This window comes from Ornithorhynchus anatinus, chromosome 7 (genome assembly GCF_004115215.2).
Source record: "Ornithorhynchus anatinus isolate Pmale09 chromosome 7, mOrnAna1.pri.v4, whole genome shotgun sequence".
Taxonomy (NCBI): Eukaryota; Metazoa; Chordata; class Mammalia; order Monotremata; family Ornithorhynchidae; genus Ornithorhynchus; species Ornithorhynchus anatinus.
The window spans coordinates 22623756-22644144 of NC_041734.1; the positions used below are offsets into that span (position 1 = coordinate 22623756).

The 20389-nt window shown below is 45.1% G+C and overlaps 1 long non-coding RNA gene across 1 annotated transcript; it reads right to left on the reverse strand.

Annotated features, from left to right (window-relative positions):
• Nucleotides 1-331: 331 nt before the first annotated feature.
• On the reverse strand, nucleotides 332-13600 carry LOC103170697. Its single transcript, XR_486350.3, has 2 exons — nucleotides 13404-13600; nucleotides 332-810 (listed from the first exon to the last, which is right to left on the reverse strand). It is a non-coding gene; the product is annotated as an uncharacterized LOC103170697 (long non-coding RNA).
• Between the last annotated feature and the right edge of the window lie 6789 nt (nucleotides 13601-20389).

The following is a 20389-nucleotide window of genomic DNA, read 5'->3' on the forward strand; positions in this document are numbered from 1 at the left end:
CAAACCAACTCCATCCTCTGGAAAGGAAAAATCAATCATTCTTCTTTGAATCTGGACTGTTAAACTGGAACTATGGCCTCAAGTCTACCCTCCCTTTTTCATTGACCTAGTTTCTAGCATTTTCCAACAGTGTGAATCCCAATAGTCTGAAAGTTTAATAGCTACTTTGGAGAAGTAAGACAGTGATAGATCTTCTTTCCCTGCAGCTGCCAGTTCAGCATCATTTATGGGTTGTTTTTGAAATCAATAGCACACACTTCTTGGGGATGTTTAGCGTGACTAGTTGGCAGCTTCTCAAATGAGCTGGCCTTTTTCACTTTCTTTAGACACAAAGGCAAAAAAAATTGAAAAGAAAACACTTCCTGTTTTCTGGATTTCTCGGCCCCAGACACTATCATTTAATTTTTAATAATGGATGGTGGTCCCATTGACTAAATGTCATTAAAAAGACTTTTGATGGTAATGGATGGTACACGATGTCCAAGGGGGCAAGAATTTACAAAGCATATGCACTGATAAGCCATCTTTACTGTTGAACAGAATTCAGGGGGGAATGTGATTCAGAGGGAATGTGTTACTTTCAGAGACGTAGAGTAATTTCAAAAATTATTGAAACATTTTCAGTGTAATCTAGGATTGTGGGGAGGCAGGATGGGTGGGGCAGTCAGGGGTCTTTATTCAGTTCTGCAAGTACTTTGCTCCCTATCCTGGATTTTGCCCAAGTCCTTAAGTGTTCCACCTCTGGCTGCTGAATCATCCATTCCTAGTGTCCACGAGAGGGAGTCATCTTTGGCAGTGAGGAGCTTCACTCTAAGGGGAAAACAGATTTGAAGAGATTGATCACCAGTCTCAAAAAGCATTATACTAGGAAGCCTCATGTTGGATATTTAATGGAAAAATCGCAGTTTACAATGTTTCAGAAAATATTAGAGCTAAAGCAGTTCCAGGCACGACTCCTCGAGTTATTACAGGGTTGCCTCCAACCAAGGTGACAGAAGGGACCTCAAGATATTAACTGCCTCCAGGCAGGTGGATAATCCAAGACTGATGTATGTCTAATCTTGCCCCTAAGAGCTCCTGGGGCCAAGACCATCCTTTGGTACCCCATACTAGTATATCATTTTCCCAGTCATGAAGTTCTTCTTCAGGATCAACTAAACCCTCTCTTACCTGAATTGAAGGCCTAGTTCTCATTCATTCATTCAATAGTATTTATTGAGCGCTTACTATGTGCAGAGCACTGTACTAAGCGCTTGGGATGAACAAGTTGGCAACAGATAGAGACAGTCCCTGCCGTTTGACGGGCTTACAGTCTAATCGGGGGAGACGGACAGACAAGAACAATGGCACTAAACAGCGTCAAGGGGAAGAACATCTCGTAAAAACAATGGCAACTAAATAGAATCAAGGCGATGTACAATGCATTAACAAAATAAATAGGGTAACGAAAATATATACAGTTGAGCGGACGGGTACAGTGCTGTGGGGATGGGAAGGGAGAGGTGGAGGAGCTTCAGGGCCCACAGCCCATTTGGCCAGACATTTTTCTCCTCTTCTTGAAGCAGTCAAACATCCACCAACCTTCTCTCTCTCTCTTTTTTTTTTTTTTTTTTAAAAATAGTGTTTGTTAAAAACTTACTATGCTACAGGTACTGTTCTAAGCACTGGGGTAGATACAAGATGATCAGGTTGAACACAGAGCCTGTCCCACCTAGGACTCTCAGTCTTTATACATAAGGCTCACAGTCTTCTTCGGGCAAAGTGATCCCACGTTGGATATATGGCCTTTTGTCACATGAGAGGGTGGTGACATCTGTGGCCACAATGACGTGTGTGGCTAGGCCTTCAGGGTAGCATGAGGACATCATTGGCTGGGCCAGTCCTTCCAGTGTCTCCATCCAACTGTCAGGCAGAGGACAGACATCTCCAGAAATGGGCTCTTCCTTGACTCCACTCTCTGTGCCCCCAAAGCAACTTTCTTCCCCTTTAGACTAAGCTCCTCTGTGTGCAGGGATGTTTCTACCAACTCTACTATATGGTGCTCTCCCAAATCCTTACTAGGGTACTCTGCAAACAGTAAGCACTCAACAAATGTAATAGCGTGAATGATTGATTGATTCACAGCCAGGGTGAGCACAGATCAGGGGTTTGGGTATGCAAGAGCTGAGGGCTGAATCAGCGCTTTCTGCTCCTTCTTTTCCCAACTTGTCTGTGTTCCCGTTCCTGATACTGTATCCCCAGATCCCCTTCTGGGACCCCACTTGCTCTGTTGGGTGGGCCGGGAGAGAGAATGGAGGGGAGGGAGGGAGGAGAGAGTCAGCTTCAGATCCTGGCTCCACCACTTACCCGCTGAGTGACCCTGGGCAAGCCACTTACCTGCTCTATGCCTCAGATTGCTCATCTGTAAAATGGGGGTTTCACACTTGTTCTCCTTCTTTAGTCTGTGTCCAATCTGATTGCCTTGTGTCTACCACAGGGCTGAATACAGAGTTTGGCACCTAGTAAGTGTTTAACATGCCATTAAAAGAAAGTAGTCCACCTTCACTTCCTCTATGTCATATTGTACTAACCCAAACACTTATTTGTAGAGCGCTGTCCTATTGCACCCAAAAGACTCAGGGTGGAGGGCTTCACCAGTGGGGGAATCAGCCATATGTCTGGGATGCCTGGGGTACCCATGCCTCACACCCCGTGCCCAGGCTTCATGCTTTCCTCCGGGGAAGTTGTAGTGAAGCTGAAATAGCTGCTCCTTGCTCTCAGGTTCTTGCCGGATCCCTCTTCCTGGGGTGCTCTAAGGACCAATTTTCCATCTTTTTAAACATTCTTTGCCCAGTAAAAGTCTTTCTGCTCCAGTTTCTCCACATCCTTGTGTAATAGCCAAATATTCTAATAAGGGTTAGATCAGGGTAACTTATAACAGAGGGTTACCACTTTGATCTAGCGCAATGAACTCCTATGGCTTATTACCAGGCCGTGCAGCTCTGCAGATATGAATTCAGTTGACCTGGGTGGACTCTGGGTTCCAAACACCAGATGGTGCATGAAATGCAGAGATACAGCCCACAGTAATTGCTGACGAACCTCAGTATTTGTAAGCCCAGCCTCTGACATTAAGTCCTAGTGCTGCAGGGATGTTGATGCAAACTCACCGATATGCGCGGGGCTGTGACTGCATGTGTGCTCTGCGACATTTCTACACTGATCTTAAGCTGCATGTTCCCCCACTGATGCACCCTAGCTCCGTGTTCTGCTGCCTCCCACCTCTTGGGTGGGGGGTACTTAGGGATGGTCTAGTAATGAAAAAAATGATAGAGTAAGGAAAAATATCACAGATGTTCCAAGCAGGAGAAAAAAACCAAAAAAAATTTAAGACCTTCCAATGTCAGTAAGGCGAGATACACTAGAGATCCCTTGACTAAAATATCCCTGATGTCATTCTCCATATCTAAGCAACAGCCACTCACAACCTACAATTACACCTCACCACAACAAGAACTCCTGGGATCACTGGATGGGTGTTAAAACTCTGGTTCAGATGGAGGGGATGAGAACATTGTTCTCTCCTTGGAGATCTCACCATCAGTCAACCAATTGCATTAATTGAGCACTTACCGTGTGTGGAGCACTGTACTAAATGCTTGGGAGAGTACACTATAACAGAGTCGGCTCCCTGCCCACAACAAGTCTAGAGTCCATTCAGCTCTATGACATCCTTCTCCAAAAAATGGGATAGCTACCATCCTAAACTGCTCAGGCACAATTCCTCTTGACCAATCCTGGGCTCACAATCTAAGAAAATCTAAGGTCTACAATTTGCTCAGATCCTTCATATGCTGATCATCCAAAGATGAGATTTGGCATCTATTCGTGTTTCATTCTCAATTCCATTTGAGATGGGATAGTTTTTTTAAAAATAGGATTTTAATAGTAATATCATATATTGTGTAACACTTGAAAATTTTTCCCAAGCACTTTCCCATCACTTACATTATCCTTGCAAATGTTCTGATGAGGTAGGTATTAATATCCCCATTTCACACATGAGGATATTGTGGTACAGAGAGTATAAATGACTTGCCCAAGGTCATATGAAATTCCACTAGTTGAGTTGATATTACCCTTCGGTGGTGAGGGAAGATTGCAGATTAAGAACTGCTGGCCTAGTGGACAGAGCATAAGCCTTGAAGTCAAAGGTCTTGGCTAATCCCAGCTCTGCCTCTTGCCTGTGTGGGATTTTGGGCAAGTCACTAAATGGCTCGGTGTCTCGGTTTCCTCATCTGTGAAATGAAGATTCAATTTTGTCTTCTTGGACTGTGAGCCCCAGGTGGGACACAGACTGTGTCTCACCCAATTAACTTTTATCTACCCCGCTCTCTGTACAGTGCTTGGCACAAAGTAAGCACTTCACTAGTACCATAATTGATAATATTATGAAGGATTGGAGAAACAACGTGGCATAGTGGGATAGTGCACGGACCTGGGAGTCATAAGGCCATGGGTTCTAATTCCGGCTTCGCATTTGTCTGCTGTATGACCTTGGGGCAAGTCAGGTCACTTCTCTGTGCCTCAGTTATCTCACCTGTAAAATGGGGGTTGAGACTGCGAGCCCCTCATGGGACAGGGACTGTGTCCAACTCCATTTGCTAGTACCCACCCCAATGCTTAGTATAGTGCCTGATACATAGTAAGTGCTTAAGAAATATTATTATTATTATTATTATGTAGTTGGAGAAAGAGAGAAGAAGTAGGTGGGAGACCGCTTGGAGGGAGCTTAAGCCTACTTGTTAGGCTTTTCATTTTGTGTAAGAAGAACTGGGTAACCATTTGAAGGTTATGAGAAGGAGTGATGTTTTCAGAAGATGAGATGAACAATTGTACATAGGACCCACTGATGAGGAGAAAGAGGGGAAGCAGGGAAGCCAGTGAAGAGGCTGATTCAATAGTCTAGTCGGGGGATGTCAAGTGTTTGATCTAGGATGGTTGACATAATAGTGGAGAATAAAAGGTTGATCTGAGAAATGCGTGGAGGAAATACCAGCAGGATTTAGAGCCTGACTAAGTTTAGACAATGAAAGGTTTAAGAGTCAAAGGTGACCCTAAGGTTGTGAGCTCATAGAAGAACAGGGTGGATGGTAGTGGTGCTGGTGACTGATGAGAAAATTAGGAAGAGGAGAAGATTGAGAAAGAAGATGAGGCTTTTGGTTTTTGGCAATTGTTTCATGAAATTTATTAAGCATTTACTATGTGCCAGATACTCTAAGGGCTGGAGTAGACACAAGCTAATCAGGTTGAACAAAGATTTTTTATGGTATTTTTTTTAAGTGCTTATTAGGTGTCAAACCCTGTTCTAAGCACTGGGGTAGATACAAGTTTTTAACAAGTTGGACACGGCCCCTGGTCAAACATGGACTCATAGTCTAAGTAGGAGGAAATAGGATTTAAACCCCATTTTACAGTTTAGGAAACTGCGGCCCAGATAAGTTAAGTGACTTTCCCAAGGTCACAGCAAGTAATTGGCAGAGCCAGAATTAGAACCCAGGTCCTCTGACTCCCAGCCCAGTGCTCTTTCCATTAGGCCACACTGCTTCTCAAATTGAGCTTAAGGTGCCAGATAGAGATGTCCTGGATGCAGGAGGAGGGGAAGGAACAGGTGAGAGGATAGCATGGCCCATCAAGGTTGCAAACTCCCCATGCAGGGGATTCAATCTTGAACTTTTAACATCTCCTTTTAAACTCTTCTAAGAGAAGAGTGTGCAGCCAGTCACTTGTATTTATTAAATGCTTACCGTGTGCAGACCACTGTACTAAGCACTGGGAGACTACAACACAACAATGAACAGACATTCCCTGCCCACAACAAGTTTACAGTCTAGAGGGGAAGACAGACATTAATATAAATAAATTACAGATATGTATATAAGTGCTGTGGGGCTGGGAGGGGGAATGAATAAAGGGAACAGGTCAGGGCGATGCAGAAGGGAGAGGGAGAAGAGGAAAGGAGGGCTTAGTTAGGGAAGGCCTCTTGAAGGAGATGTGCTTCCAAAAAGGTTTTGAAGATGGGGAGAGTCATTGTCGGATATGAGGGGGGAGGGCGTTCTAGGTCAGAGGCAGGATGTGGACGAGAGGTTGGGGGCAAGATAGACAAGCTTGAGGTATATTGAGAAGGTTAGCATTAAAGGGACAAAGTATGTGGTCTGGGTTAGAGTAGGAGAGTAGTAAGGTGAGATGGGAGGGGGCCAGGTGATTGACTGCTTTAAAGCCAGTGATGTAGAGCTTCCGTTTGATGTTGAAACTATATGATTAGATGAGGCCTCCAGGAGACCTAATGTAGAATGAGGACAGGGAGAGTCAGCCCCAACCTCTGATTGGGGGACAGTCCTTAATGCGGGGGACCCTGCCAAATGATGGAAACTCTCTAGGGCTGAAAGGGAGTCAGAGGTGTGGATGTTACCGCTTAGATTGGGAGCCAGTGCTTGACAGGAACACTTGATGTAATGCTTGATGTAATGCTGTGTCCTTGTCTGATCTGATAAGCTTGCATCTGCCCAAACACTTAGCATAGTATTTGGCCCATTAATGATGACCATTACTATTTCAGGCTTCCTGGAGTAGGTCCTTTTTGGCCTGCCACATTTCGGGTCCCAAAATGACTATTTCAAGGGAAAAAAAAAAATCCTTCACAGAGCACAGTTGCTCCAAACAAATCCAGCCACTGTCTCGCCTTAGCCAATGGTTTAAAAGAAGGTTCCTTGTGGAAGGCCCTGGAAATAACCATGTGCTCCTGATCCTAAGGAGCAGCAATCTAGGCTACCAAGAAATAGCATAGAATGAAGATGGGACAGGGGCATGGACACCCCATGGAAGACTGTAAAGAGGGAGGGCAACTCAGATGCTAAGACAAGCAGAACTTGGGCCAGAGAGAGGCCCCCATATTCTCCTGACAAGAAATCATGAGTGAGTCTGCAACAGGGAAGATTAACATAGAGGGTTGGGGTCATCTCTGGTAATAATAATAAAAATTATGATATTTGTTAAGCGCTTACTATGTGCCAAGCACTGTTCTAAGCATTGGGGTAGATACAAAGAAAGCAGGTTGTTCCATGTGGGGGCACAGTCTTCATCCCCATTTTACAGATGAGGTAACTGGCACAGAGAAGCTGAGTGACTTGCCCAAAGTCACACAGCTGACAAGCAGCGGAGCCGGGATTAGAACCCATGGCCTCGGACTCCCAAGCCCGGGCTCTTTCCACTAAACCATGCTACTTCTTCATGAGCTTTAGAATGACTCGGCATTGGGTGGTTTTATAGGGTGGTGTTGGGAGGCGATGGAAACAGGGTGGCCTAGTGGAAAAAGTCCGGGGCTGGTATTTCATAAGACCTGAGTTCTAAACCCAGCTCCACCCACTTGCCTGCTGAGTGACCTTGGATAAGTCACTCCACTTTGCTGAGCTTTAGTTTGCTCATCCGTAAAATGGGGATTCAATATTTATACTCGCTCCTCTATAGACTGCGAGGCCCATGTTGGGTCAGGGATTGGTCTAATCTGATTATCTTGCATCTAATCCAGTGCTTAATACAGTGCTTGCCACAAAGCAAGTGCTTAATATATACCATTCTAATCATCATTTGCCTTTCTTCCTCCTATTTGGACTGCGAGCCGCATTTGGGACAGGGCCTATCCTGATTAACTTGTATCTACCCCAGTCCTGAGAACAGTGCTTGACACAAAATAAAACACTTAAGTGTAATAATAATAATGCTAAAATGGGAGGGGAATAGAAGAGGACAGGGAAGATGCAGAGCAATAGTGGAAAGCATAAAAAGATATTTGCCTGGCCTGAATAATAATGGCATTTGTTGAGTGCTTACGATGTATAAAAGCACTGTTCTAAGCACTGGGGAGGGGAGATGCAAGGTGATCAAGTTGTCCCACATGGGGCTCACAGTCAATCTCCATTTTACAGATGAGGTAACAGGCACAGAGAAGTTAAGTGACTTGCCCATAGTCACACAGCTGACAAGCGACGGAGCTAAGATTAGAACCCATGACCGCTGACTCCCAAGCCCGGGCTCTTTTCACTGAGCCACACGCTGTTCATGTTGCTCTCTGGATCCCTACACCTGAGAACAATAAGGATAAATTCGTGTGCAACTCCCCAGTTTAGAGCCTTCATTTCAGAACCAAAACTGCAGAGTACCAGAAAGACACCACTATCTCACTTAAAAATCTCCAGTACTGCTGAGCAGAAGCCACCATCAGGACTCATCTGAAGGAAATCCCAGTTCAACTTAAGCCCCATGTCACAGAAGAGCCGTCACCGCAAATGGCCACCTAATCAAGTCGAAGACAGTGTTTAACTGCTGATGCATCAGGCCCCTCAGGGAGCCACACCAGGCAAATGGCGATGGAGGGAGGGAAGGAGTCACCCCTTGCTGTTGCTCCCCAGAAGGCACTGTCTCTCTTTCCTCACCTTCTCCAGCCCAGCCGATCTCAGCACCTCCTTTTGTTTCTACCTTTCAACTCCCGCTCAGCCACACTCTATAAAGATGCCTGGTGGACTGGCACATGCAATGACAGGAGACAGAGAAGCAGGACTCTAAATCTGGATCATCTGAAGATGACGTGACTCTTTACTGCAGGGCTTTCAGGGTCGAAATCATTTGCCTCAGAAAACGCTTTAACTTAAAAAAAAATAAAGCTTGCAATTTCTTACCAGCCTCATGAAAATCTCCACTGACTCATTTAGAGAAGGGAGATAACAGTGAAAAGCTAGGCTGATCTAGGATAAAAGCTTTCAAATTAGGATTTGTTTTCTTCATATTGGGCCATTTTTGAAGGAAGGATTCGAATGCTTTTTAGATTATTTTCCTTAGTACAAGCGACACTTGAGGTGTTAGACTGAGGGCACAGTCTTCCCTTGCAGTCCCCGTCTTTCTTTCCACCTCTCAGCTCTGGGCTTCCCCTCCCTCCATTCCTTCTTGGGTGTGTGGGAGTGAGGCAAGATGACAGTACATTGCTCAGAAATGTTATTACTGAAGAGAGCAGAACTCAACCACGTCATAGTAACGGTAGAATTTATAGTATTTACTAAGTATTTACTATGAACCAAGATCTGTTAAATACTAGAGCAGATAGAATATAGTCAGATGCAGACCCTGTCCTACTCGTGGCTCAGAAATCTAAGTGGGAGGGAGGACAGATAATTCATCTCCATTTTACAAATGAGGAAATTGAGACGAAGAGAAGTTGAGTGACTTGCCCAAGGTCAGACAACGGGCAAGGACAGAGCCAGGATTCAAACCCAAGCCTTCTGACCCCCAGGCCTTCCTCTTTCCACTAGACCTCACTGCTTCTCTATGCAACCAACTAAAAAGAAGCAGTATAGCCTAGCAGATAGAGCACAGGACTAGGAGTCAGAAGGACCTGGGTTCTAATCCCAGCTCTGCCACTTGTCTGCAGTGTGGCCTTGGACAAGTCACTTCACTTCTCTGGGCCTCAGTTACCTCATCTGTAAAATGGGATTAAGACTGTTAGCCCCACGTGGGACACAGATTGTATCTAACCTGATTACTCTGTTTCTATCCCAGCCCTTAAAACAGTGCCTGGCACATAGAAAGTCCTTAAATATTAAAAAAAACCCCAAAACCCTATTTCTGCCACCTCAGTTATTAACTGCTGCCCGGCAAGATTTTTGTAAAAGGCCTGAAATCTGGGGCAGGCATTAGCACCAGGCTTCTTGACAGCTCATATGATTCAATAGCAGTTCTGCTGAGCAATCATACCTGATTTCTGAGTGGGCCTGGCAAGCACTGCTCTATGTAATCCATCCCTCATACTCTGTGTTCCAGAGTGAGGTCAAGATCACATTTAACATGAACTGTCATTTTTAGTCTTCATCATGAACATTTCTGTTGGGCATCTAAACACAAAATGTCATTTAAGCCAAGATTAAGCACTTTGTATCTTGCTATGTTGCCCAAGAACCAGATGCTAGGTTAATTAAAACAAAGAAGAGCTGTAGAGGTTCAATCCCAGTACTTCTAACATGGAGGCAACACTGCCCCAAATATAAGATGGTGAATACCATGGTTGGCATAGCAGCAATAACAACAACAATTACAGTTAATAATAGTGATATTTATTAAGCACTTACTATGTGTCAGGGACTATGCTCTGCACTGGGGTAAATACATATTATAGAGGTAATAGTATTTTATCAAGCACTTAGTGTATAGAGCACTCTTCTAAATGTTAGGAAAGAATACACAGGTAGGAATTAGACATGGTCCCAATCTTTCAGTTGGGCTCACAGTCTTTTCCATCCAAACCATTACCTTGTTGGTACAACCTGATCACCTTGTATCCCCCCAGTGCTTAGAACAGTGCTTCGAAAATATTAAGTGCTTAACAAATGCCATCATCATTATTACACTCATCGTATCCCAGCTGGATTACTGCATCAGCATCCTTTCTCATCTCCCAGCTTCCTGTCTCTCCCCACTTGAGTCTATACTTCACTCTGCTGCCTGGATTATCTTTCTACAGAAACGCTCTGGGTTTGTCACCCCCCTCAAAAAGCTTCAGTGGGTGCCTATCAACCTTCGTATCAAGCAAAAAACTCCTCACTATTGGCTTCAAAGCTCTCCACTTTGCCCCCTCCTACCTCATCTCCCTTCTCTCCTTCTACAGGCCAGCCCGCACACTCCGCTCCTCTGCCGCTAACCTCACTGTGCCTCGTTCTCACCTGTCCTATTGTCAACCCCTGGTCCACATCCTTCTTCTGGCCTGGAATGCCCTCCCTGCTCACATCCTCCAAGCTAGCACACTTCTCCCCTTCAAAGCCCTGCTGAAACCTCATCCCCTCCAGGAAGCCTTCCCAGACAGAGTCCCCTTTTCCTCACCTCCCCCTCCCCATCGCCCTGACTCCCTCCCTCTGCTCTATTCCCTAGCCCCACAGCACTTGTGTATATATGTACATATTATTCAATTTTATTAGTGATCCATATATATATCCAAAATTCTATTTATATTGATGCTATTGATATCTGTCTTCTTGTTTTGTTGTCTGTCTCCTCCCTTCTAATCTGTGAACCTATTGTTGGGTAGGGATTGTCTCTATGTGTTGCCAAATTGTACTCTCCAAGCACTTAGTGCAGTGCTCTGCACACAGTAAGTGTTCAATAAATATGATTGAATGAATGAAGATCAGAAGTGGGGAGAGGGGACTGGTGAACAAAAGCAGCTCTCAGGCTTTTTTCCAGCTCAGAGTCCTTAATCAGATGGGACATAGTCCCTGCCCCACATGGGGCTCACAGTCTCAGAGGGAGGGCGTGATCACCCATCTGATCTCCATCCTGACCTACATTCATTCCCAGCCTTGTCATGGCATCTGTGCCTTATGCCATCGTTCTGGAAGATTTTCCAGCAGACACACATTCTCCATCTTAGGCCAGACGATGATTCCAAGGGCTTAGATGCTGTGCTTTCCTGAAACCAAGCCTTGAATATCAAATTGGCTAGAGAATACGAACTGTTTTTTTTTTGTTTGAACCACATTTTGCAGTCTCTAGAAATCACAATCATTTTCCAATCCATGGAATTTGAGAGCTTACTGTGTGCAGGGTCATGTACTAAGCGCTTGACAGGTTGGATTGATTTACATGCATGCATATTCCTTTATCGAGAATGAGTACCAAGGCGGTGCTCTTCCCTCGTCCTTCAAGGAAGAGGTAAGAGTTAAAAAAAGTTTAGTGGCAAAACGAATAGTCTCCCAGATTCCAGTAAGGAGTTCAATTCCAGTATTTCTGGCACATCTGTTGTTCAAATTACTTTCTAGAAAGAGAAGTTTTCCAAGGCCAAGAGCTAATACTAGCAAAACCAGCATTATCAAGCTGCATGAACCTGTTTCCAAACGAGTGCAAGGGAATGCTCTCTATCACCTGGCCCCCTTCTACCTCACCTCCCTTCTCTCCTTCTACAGCCCACCCCATACACTCCGCTCCTCTGCGGCTTACCTCCTCACAGTCCCCCATTAGCGCTTGTTCTGCCGTTGACCCCTGGCCCATGTCCTACTGCTGTCTTGGAACGCCCTCCATCCTCACTTCTGCCAAACTCTTCAAAGCCCTACTGAGAGCTCACCTCCTCCAGGAGGCCTTCCCAGATTGAGCCCTCCCTTTCCCTCTGCCCCTCCTCGCCTCCCCATTCCCCCTACTCCCTCCATTGGCTCTACCCTCTTCCCCTCCCCACAGCACTTGAGAAGCAGCATGACTCAGTGGAAAGAGCACGAGCTTAGGAGTCAGAGGTCATGGCTTCAAATCCCCGCTCTGCCACTTGGCAGCTGTGTGACTGTGGGCAAGTCACTTAAACTTCTCTGTGCCTCAGTTACCTCATCGGTAAAATGGGGATTAAGACTGTGAGCCTTACGTGGGACAACCTGATTACCCTGTATCTACCCCAGCATTTAGAACAGTCCTCTGCACATAGTAAGTACTTAAATACCAACATTAATACATTTTATATATTTTATTAATGATGTGTATGTATCTAGAGTCTATCTTGATGGTATCGATGCCTGACTACTTGTTTTGTTCTGAGGTCTGTTTCCCTCTTTTATACTGTGAGCCCATTGTTGGGCAGGGATTGTCTCTATCTGTTGCCCAATTGTACATTCCCAGTGCTTAGTACAGTGTTTTGCATACAGTAAGCACTCAAACATGATTGAATGAATGAATGTTCCTTTGGGTGGAGAACTTTCTATTTGATGATGGTATTATTTGGTTATCTGCCAAGCTAGAGGTCTTTTCTTTTTTTAATTCATGTTGTGAGGTTGGAACCCAATTTTCTTCCCCATACAGAATGAGTTGGCTTGTTTGATCCACACCTGTATTCATCTCTAAATTTCAGGACCTTGGTTTTAATTCCAGCTCCAACACTTACCTGCTGTGTGATCTTGGACAGGTCACTTAACATCTTTGTACCTCAGTTCCCTCTTCTGTAAAATGGGGATTCAATACCTGTTCTTCCTTCTTCTGAGACCATGAGACCCACTGTGGGATAGGGGCTGTGCTTAACCTGTTTATCTTGTATCTACCATAGGGCTGAGTACAGTGCTTAGCCTAAAGTACTTAAATGCCATAATTATTAAATTATCCTCACAGAGAGCCTTCATCCAACAGCTTATCTGATTGCTAAACACCTTGCTGAAGCACTCTGAACTACCCAAAGTCTGGAGTAGGGGCTAGCTGTCACGAGCCCCTGGCTTATACCAACCAGGACCTTCTTGGGCTAGAAGAGCTTCAGTGACACATAGTAGAGTCAAACCACACTACTGACCACCAAGGTCACTGAGAAAAACTTTTTTACTTAATTTTAGCAGAAGCACAACACACATACACACACTTACTGGTCTGCTGGTCAAGGGGCCCCATTTGGCCAATGCTTCTTTCTGCTTCCAAATGCTGCTGCCTTCTGCTGCTTGCTTTGAGTGCTGCTCCCTCCTGCTTCAACATATCTGCTCCAGCACATGGAGCAACTTCAGAGCTCTACTTCAAAGCGACCACCTTTTATCTGCCTTTGGGGGTCTCAGCTGTGGTCTATATGGCAGTCACTGATTGGCCCAGGCCAATTCCTGGATAGAAGAGAGAGAAAAGGCCTCGCCTCCCTCCGTGATCCGCCCCCACAGGCTAACAATCACCTGTCTCAGGTACAGCGCATCAGTGCTTTCACAAGTCTGTTCCTCGTTGTTTTTCATGGGATCACAAACAATCACTCATAAGGCAGCTTTTTGGGGGGTCCCCACACTAGCAAGGCTGTATTGGTGGCTGAATGGTTAAAGTCTGGTCTATCTGGGCCTGAGATGGCATGTGTGTTTGTGTGTGTGTGTATTCAGGGGAGAAGGGCTTATTCTCTGATGAGAAGACATGACCCAGCAGAGGCGGTGGGAGCTTCCTGGCCCCCTTCACGGGTTCAGGTGTGTGCCCGATATATCTTGGCAGCGTGGTGCAGTGGAAAGAGCACGGGCTTTGGAGTCAGGGCTCATGAGTTCAAATCCCAGCTCTGCCACTTGTCAGCTGTGTGACTGTGGGCAAGTCACTTAACTTCTCTGTGCCTCAGTTCCCTCATCTGTAAAATGGGGATTAAGACTGTGAGCCCCACGTGGGACAACCTGATTCCCCTGTGTTTACCCCAGCGCTTAGAACAGTGCTCTGCACATAGTAAGCGCTTAACAAATACCAACATTATTATTATTATTATCTTCTCTTAGGTCCTGATCCCCATACTTACCCTAGAGTCGAACAGCATTTGGACTTTAGCTATGTGATGATTCCGATTTTTTTTAGCTTCTGACCTTTCTCTGGCTCTGCAATCTCACCTTTCCTCTCAACTTTAGGACCTACCCCCTTGGATTCATTCAGCAAAGGGAGCAAATCAGGGCAATGCAGAAGGGAGTGGGAGATGAGGAAAAGTAGGGCTTAGTCTGGTAAGACCTCTTGGAGGAGAAGTGCCTTCAATAAGGGCTTGAAGGAGGGGAGAGTAATTGTCAGATTTTAGGAAGGGGGAGTATTCCAGGCCAGAGGCAGGATGGGGGCTAGGGGTTGGCAGTGAGACAGGTGAGACTGAGGCACATTGAGGGTAGAATTAGAGGAGCGAAGTTTGTGGGCTGGGTTGTAGGAGATAAGCGAGGTGAAGGTAGGAGGTGGAAGGTGATGGAGGGCTTTAAAGCCAAAGATGAGGAGTTTATGTTTGATACGGGTGTGGATGGCCAACCACTGGAGATTTTTGAGGAGTGAGGTGGCATGTCCTGAACGTCTCTGTAGAAAAACCATCCAGGCAGCAGAGTGAAGTACAGACTGGTGTGGGGAGGGACAGGAGGCTGGGAGGTCAGCAAGGAGGCTGAGGCAGTAAACCAGGCAGGATAGGATGAATGATTGTATTAACATAGTAGCAATTGGGATGGAGAGGAAAGAGCAGATTTTATTAATTCATTTATTCATTCAATCATATTTATTGATCTCTTACTGTGTTCAGAGCACTGTACTAAGCGCTTGGAAAGTTCAGTTGAGCAGTAAAGAGAGACAATCCCTGCCCACATCAGCTTTACAGGCTAGAAGTGGGAGGCAGACATTAAAACAAATAAACAGGTATCAATATAAATAAATAGAATTATAGACTTATACACATCAAAACAAGGAAACAGGAATTATTATTATTATTAATAATAATAATTATGGTGGTATTTGTTAAGTGCTTACTATGTGCCAAGCACTGTTCTAAGCGCTGGGGTAGATACAAGGTAATCAGGTTGTCCCACATGGGGCTCACAGTCTTAATCCCCAGACTAAGATGAGGGAACTGAGGCACAGCGAAGTTAAGTGACTTGCCCAAGGTCACACAACAGACAAGTGGCGGAGTCGGAATTAGAACCCATGACCTCTGACTCCCAAGCCTGTGCTCTTTCCACTGAGCCACGCTACTTCTTTTAGACAGTAAGTGCTCAATAAACACCACTGACTGACCGAGTCTCTTGCCTCTTCCTACTTAATGGCTGTGGTTGTAGATTGTCCTCTGTGGGTTGGACACCTCCTATCACTGGGCTGAATAATGATAATATTAATAATAATATTTGTTAAATGCTTACTTTATGCTAAGGTTTGGACATGGTCCCCGTCCCTCATTAGGCATTTAATTTAAGTAGAAGGGAGACTGGTATTTAATTTTACAGATGGGGAAACTGAGGCTCTGAGAAGTTGTGATTTGCCCCAGATCACCTGGCAGGCAGATGGCAGAGCTGGGATTAGAACCTCGGTCCTTTATCTCCCGGGCATGTTCTCTTTTCTCTAGGCCATGCTGCTTCCCAGCTCATGAGCCACGAGTTTGAAATATCAGCCCTGGATCTTTTTTTTGGGGGGGTAGTTACTGAGTGACACCTGCAGGCATATGGGTTAGAGCCCGGAATGGGTGAATGTTCTGAGGGGCTACGGGAAACTCTTTTATTATTTCCCTTTCAATCAGGTTCTGTGCCCTGTTCCGTCTCTCTTGGGGAACGGAGGTGTTGTTTTCTGACCGAGGGGAATGTTTTCGGAGTCTAGAGAGCTCAAGTGTGGCCCAGGAGCAATGGAAAGAACATGCCAAAAAGAACTCCCATTTTCTTATAGAATCAGGTGGGCTTTGGGCACAACAGGCTATAATACATCAATCTGTCCCTAGCATGACATGAGGTCTTTAAATTGATCTCACCTCCGATGATTTTTTGACTGTAAAAATAAGAGACCTGTTAGCAAGGACTTCCAGAAAATAACAATAAATTGCCAAATGTGTTGAAGCCTGAAATGACCAAAATCTACCTCGCTAGTCCTGCCCCCCTTCTTCTTTCCCATCTAGCGGTTCTTTCTGCTTCTAGGACGTTTCTTCCTCAAAGGTTCTGTTCTGGGTCTTCTTTTCTCAATTGACACTCACTCACTTGGGGAGCTCATTGGCTACCAATTACCACTTGGACAGTGCTAGCCCTGACCTCTCGACTCCTCTGAAATTGTGCATTTTCACCAGCCTACAGGACATCTCTACTTGGATGCCTCGCTGGCACCTCAACCTTTCCAAAACTGAACTCATCTGCCCTCCTCAATCTCTCCACTGAATTTTTCCATCAGAGGTGTCAACACTGCTCTCCTCCCCATCTGTCAAACTTGCAACCTTGGTATTAATCCTGACTTTCTCCTCTCTTTCAACCTCTGTATTCAGTCTATTGCCAAATCTTATTTGTTCTTTGTCATCAACATTTCCAGATTCTGCCCCTTCCTCCTCCTACTCACCATGCCTTGTTTCTCCTGGTGCACCTTTCCCAAGCTCTTCCCCCCTTCCCACCCCACCCAGAACCTGGCATTCCCTCTCACCACTTCCAGCCACTTCGAACACCTTGCATAATCACCTCTACTCCAGGAGGTCTTCCTTGATTAATTTCCACTCTCCTTACCTTATATCCCCATAACTGCCATTTCAGCACTTCTACACCAGGTAAGCACTTAAGCACATTCAGTTCTTTAACCATTTTGACCCCTTTCTCATTTTCCTTCTCTCTTTTTCCATGCCCACTTTGATCTTTGGAGACTTCAACATCCACAGAGACGTACTCGGTGACTCCTCTGCCGCCCTCCTTCAAGTCCTCTACCTCTCTGTAATTTATCTTTCTGTCTGCCTCTCTTGGTATCTGATGATCTTATAACCTACTTTGTTAACAAAATTCAAACCTTCAGGCAGGAGCTACCCAAATTCCTTCCCCAATTTCCCTAAATCCCTTCTCACACCCACATCTCTTTCAGCCTCCCTGGCCATCTCTCAAGAGCAAATCTCTTGCTTGATTTCCAAATTTAGGACCCTCCCCCCCACCCCCACTTGTGTTTCTGTCTCTATTTCCTGTCCCTCTTATAAAAGCAATTGTATCTGTCCTTCTTCCTTCCCTCCCCGACTTTTCATCTGTTCCTTCTATCACGACTTCTTCCCCTCTGCCTTTAAACATGTTCCTCCATCCTATATCCATCCTTCTCTGGATCCCATAGCACTTAAAGCCTCCACTTCCTCTCCTCCACTAGGTTGTGTGCTCCTTGAGGGCAGGGATCGTGTCTTCCAACTTCCTGCACGTGCTTAGTACACTATTTTGCACACAGTAAACACTCCATAAATACAATGATTAATTCTCCAAGTCCCCTAGACCAACCTCGCTGAGACTGCATTCTCTCCAAGGTCACCAATGACTTCCTCTTTACCAAATCCAATGGACTCTCCTCTATCCCAATTCTCCTTGACTTCTCTGCTGCCTCGCCTTGCACATTCAACCTCTCCCAAGGTCTACTCATGCAGACAAGTGGCATTGAGCTCCTTAGAGAGACTGCAGTCTCTCTCTCTCTCCTCCTGATCTCTGATTCAAGGTCTGAAGCACTGTGCCCAGAGAACACTCTGGAGCCTAGCAGCCCTAAATGACTCTCAGTGCTGAAAAATGCACTTACGGGACAACGAACATGAGCTCAAAGGGAAGCTCAGGCAGACCCACAGGAGCTGACTAGTTTGGATAGACTGTGTGCATAAATTTTAAACTAGAACCAATCAGGCAAAGTCCGTTAGCATATTGACAAGTCAATCACGTCAACTTTGCCTGCGGTATATACACTGTCGAATTCTTGGAATGTTGAATATATGCAAATGTTGGAATTTAGCAAGGATGTTGATGGAATGCTAATTTGATAGTGGATTTTGTGTTAGCCTATGTAAGTATTTATTAGAATGCTAGACATGTGATAACTATTAGTATATGACCCTCTGTATTCCTCTAAAACAGAAGGGTTATGCTACAATTGTAAGACCCCAGCATGGAGAAATAAAGGTTTCTGCTGGTATCTGAAGGCTTAGTATCTCAGGAGATTTCTGCACAAGCTTAAGCAATGAATCAGAAATGTGGAGAAAAATAATTGGTCCAAGGAATAGGAAAGTTGAACTGCAGTAGCCTAGTCTGGTTCAGTGAACCTTCTGAACACTAGCTGATAAACACCAGCACCTGATTTCTAAATTGAAATAGTTGTTAACACTCTAAGAAAGCATCACTGACCGTGAAACTCAACATGGCTGCATGTGGGGCTGAAAAGACCAACCTCCCCTTACATAAAAATTGTCATTTGTAGCATTGTAGTGTTTGTTATTTGCAGTACTGGTCACTATTTTCATTTTTGTCACCTTGTCTCCCAGACCGTTCAAAACATCTGTTAGAAAAGACCTGCTCCTTTTTGGATTTCAGTGTGCCATGCCGCTCTATCAGCAAGCATTTGTTTCCCAGTTTTTAGCTGTGATGCAGTATCATCTGTGAGGCTTTGATTTACTGTATCCTGGAAATGTTCCCATTTTCAGATCTCTGTACATCAGCTTTCTGGGTAATGTACCCAAGAATGGGGGTGAAGAGCCTGGAAGCCAATGGTGAAGAATTTTTGTTTGGCGCAGAGTCACAGGAAGCCAGGTGGAATGTTTTGAGGAGAGGAGAGGTGTGGGCTGAACAATACTTCAAGAAGATGTCCATGCAGCTGTGACACGTTAATAGGAAGGAATCTGTCTACCAACTCGACTCTATTATTCTCTTTCAAGTACTTAGTACAGTGCTAGATAGTAAGCTCTCAATAAATGCCATTGATGGATTGGGGCCAGGGAAAGGCTGGAGTCAGGGAGGCAAGTAAGAAGGCTTATGTAATAGTCTAATGGTGAAGCAGCGTGGCTTAGTGGAAGAGCATGGGCTTGGGAATCAGAGATCACGGGTTCTAATCCTGGCTCCACCACTTACCAGCTGTGTGACTTGGGCAAGTTGCTTCACTTCTTGGGCCTCAGTTACCTCATCTGTAAAATGGGGATGAAGACTGTGACCCTCACATGGGACAACCTGATGACCTTGTCTCTCCCCCAGCGCTTAGAACTGTGCTCGGCACATAGTAAGCATTTAACAAATACCCACATTATTATTAAGAGCAGAGTTTGTACTGTCGTGGTTGGTTGGATGGGTAGGGTGGATCTGGGAGAACTGACAGAATTTGTCAGTAAACTGATTGAAAAAGTTAAACAATAGTGAAGAGTTGAGGATGAACTAAAACTGTGGGCTTCTGGGATGGGGAGAATGGAAGTGCTGTCAATTGAGCTTTGAAAGATAGGGGAACACAGACAAAGAAGCAATATTAAGGAGAAGGCAAAATTTCAAAATAACACATCGTCCACCGCTCCCCGAGGTGATGTTGTAATGAATACAATAAATACAGTGAGTTCTGCTATGAAGCAGGGGTTGCATTTTGGTAGACACCTGCCCCACCCCATTAAGGAAAACTTGCACTATCATACTCACTGGAGTTTATTCTAATATCACGAACTGTCAATCAATCAACCATATTTATTGAACACCTACTGCAAGCAGAGTACTGAACCAAGTGCTTGGGAGACTGTCGATAGGATTGCCTCATTGGAAGAATGTTCCCTGAGTTTGCCGTCATGTTCTGGTGAAAATGTGCCACGTGAACCTGCATTATGGAAGAACGCCTTCCCCACCTATCACTTCCACTGCCGGTCTCCAATATCAATCAATCAATGTTTTTTTATTGAGTGTTTACTATGTTCAGAACTTACCCCCTCACACTAGCCCACTACACCCCACTTCCGCTCCCTTCTTTCCCCACAGATCTAGTTCCTCTCCACCAGGGGCAAACTTCCCTTCATCATGAACCTATTCTTGGTCCTCTCACTCCTCTTCCTCCTCCTCTTCCTCCTCATCATCTTCATCTGACTCTCGGCTGATGGCATTCCCCTGCTGCTCTCTCCTCAGAAGGACTCTCTTTCTCCCATTTTCTCATCTTCTGAGAAAAGGAGAGAGAG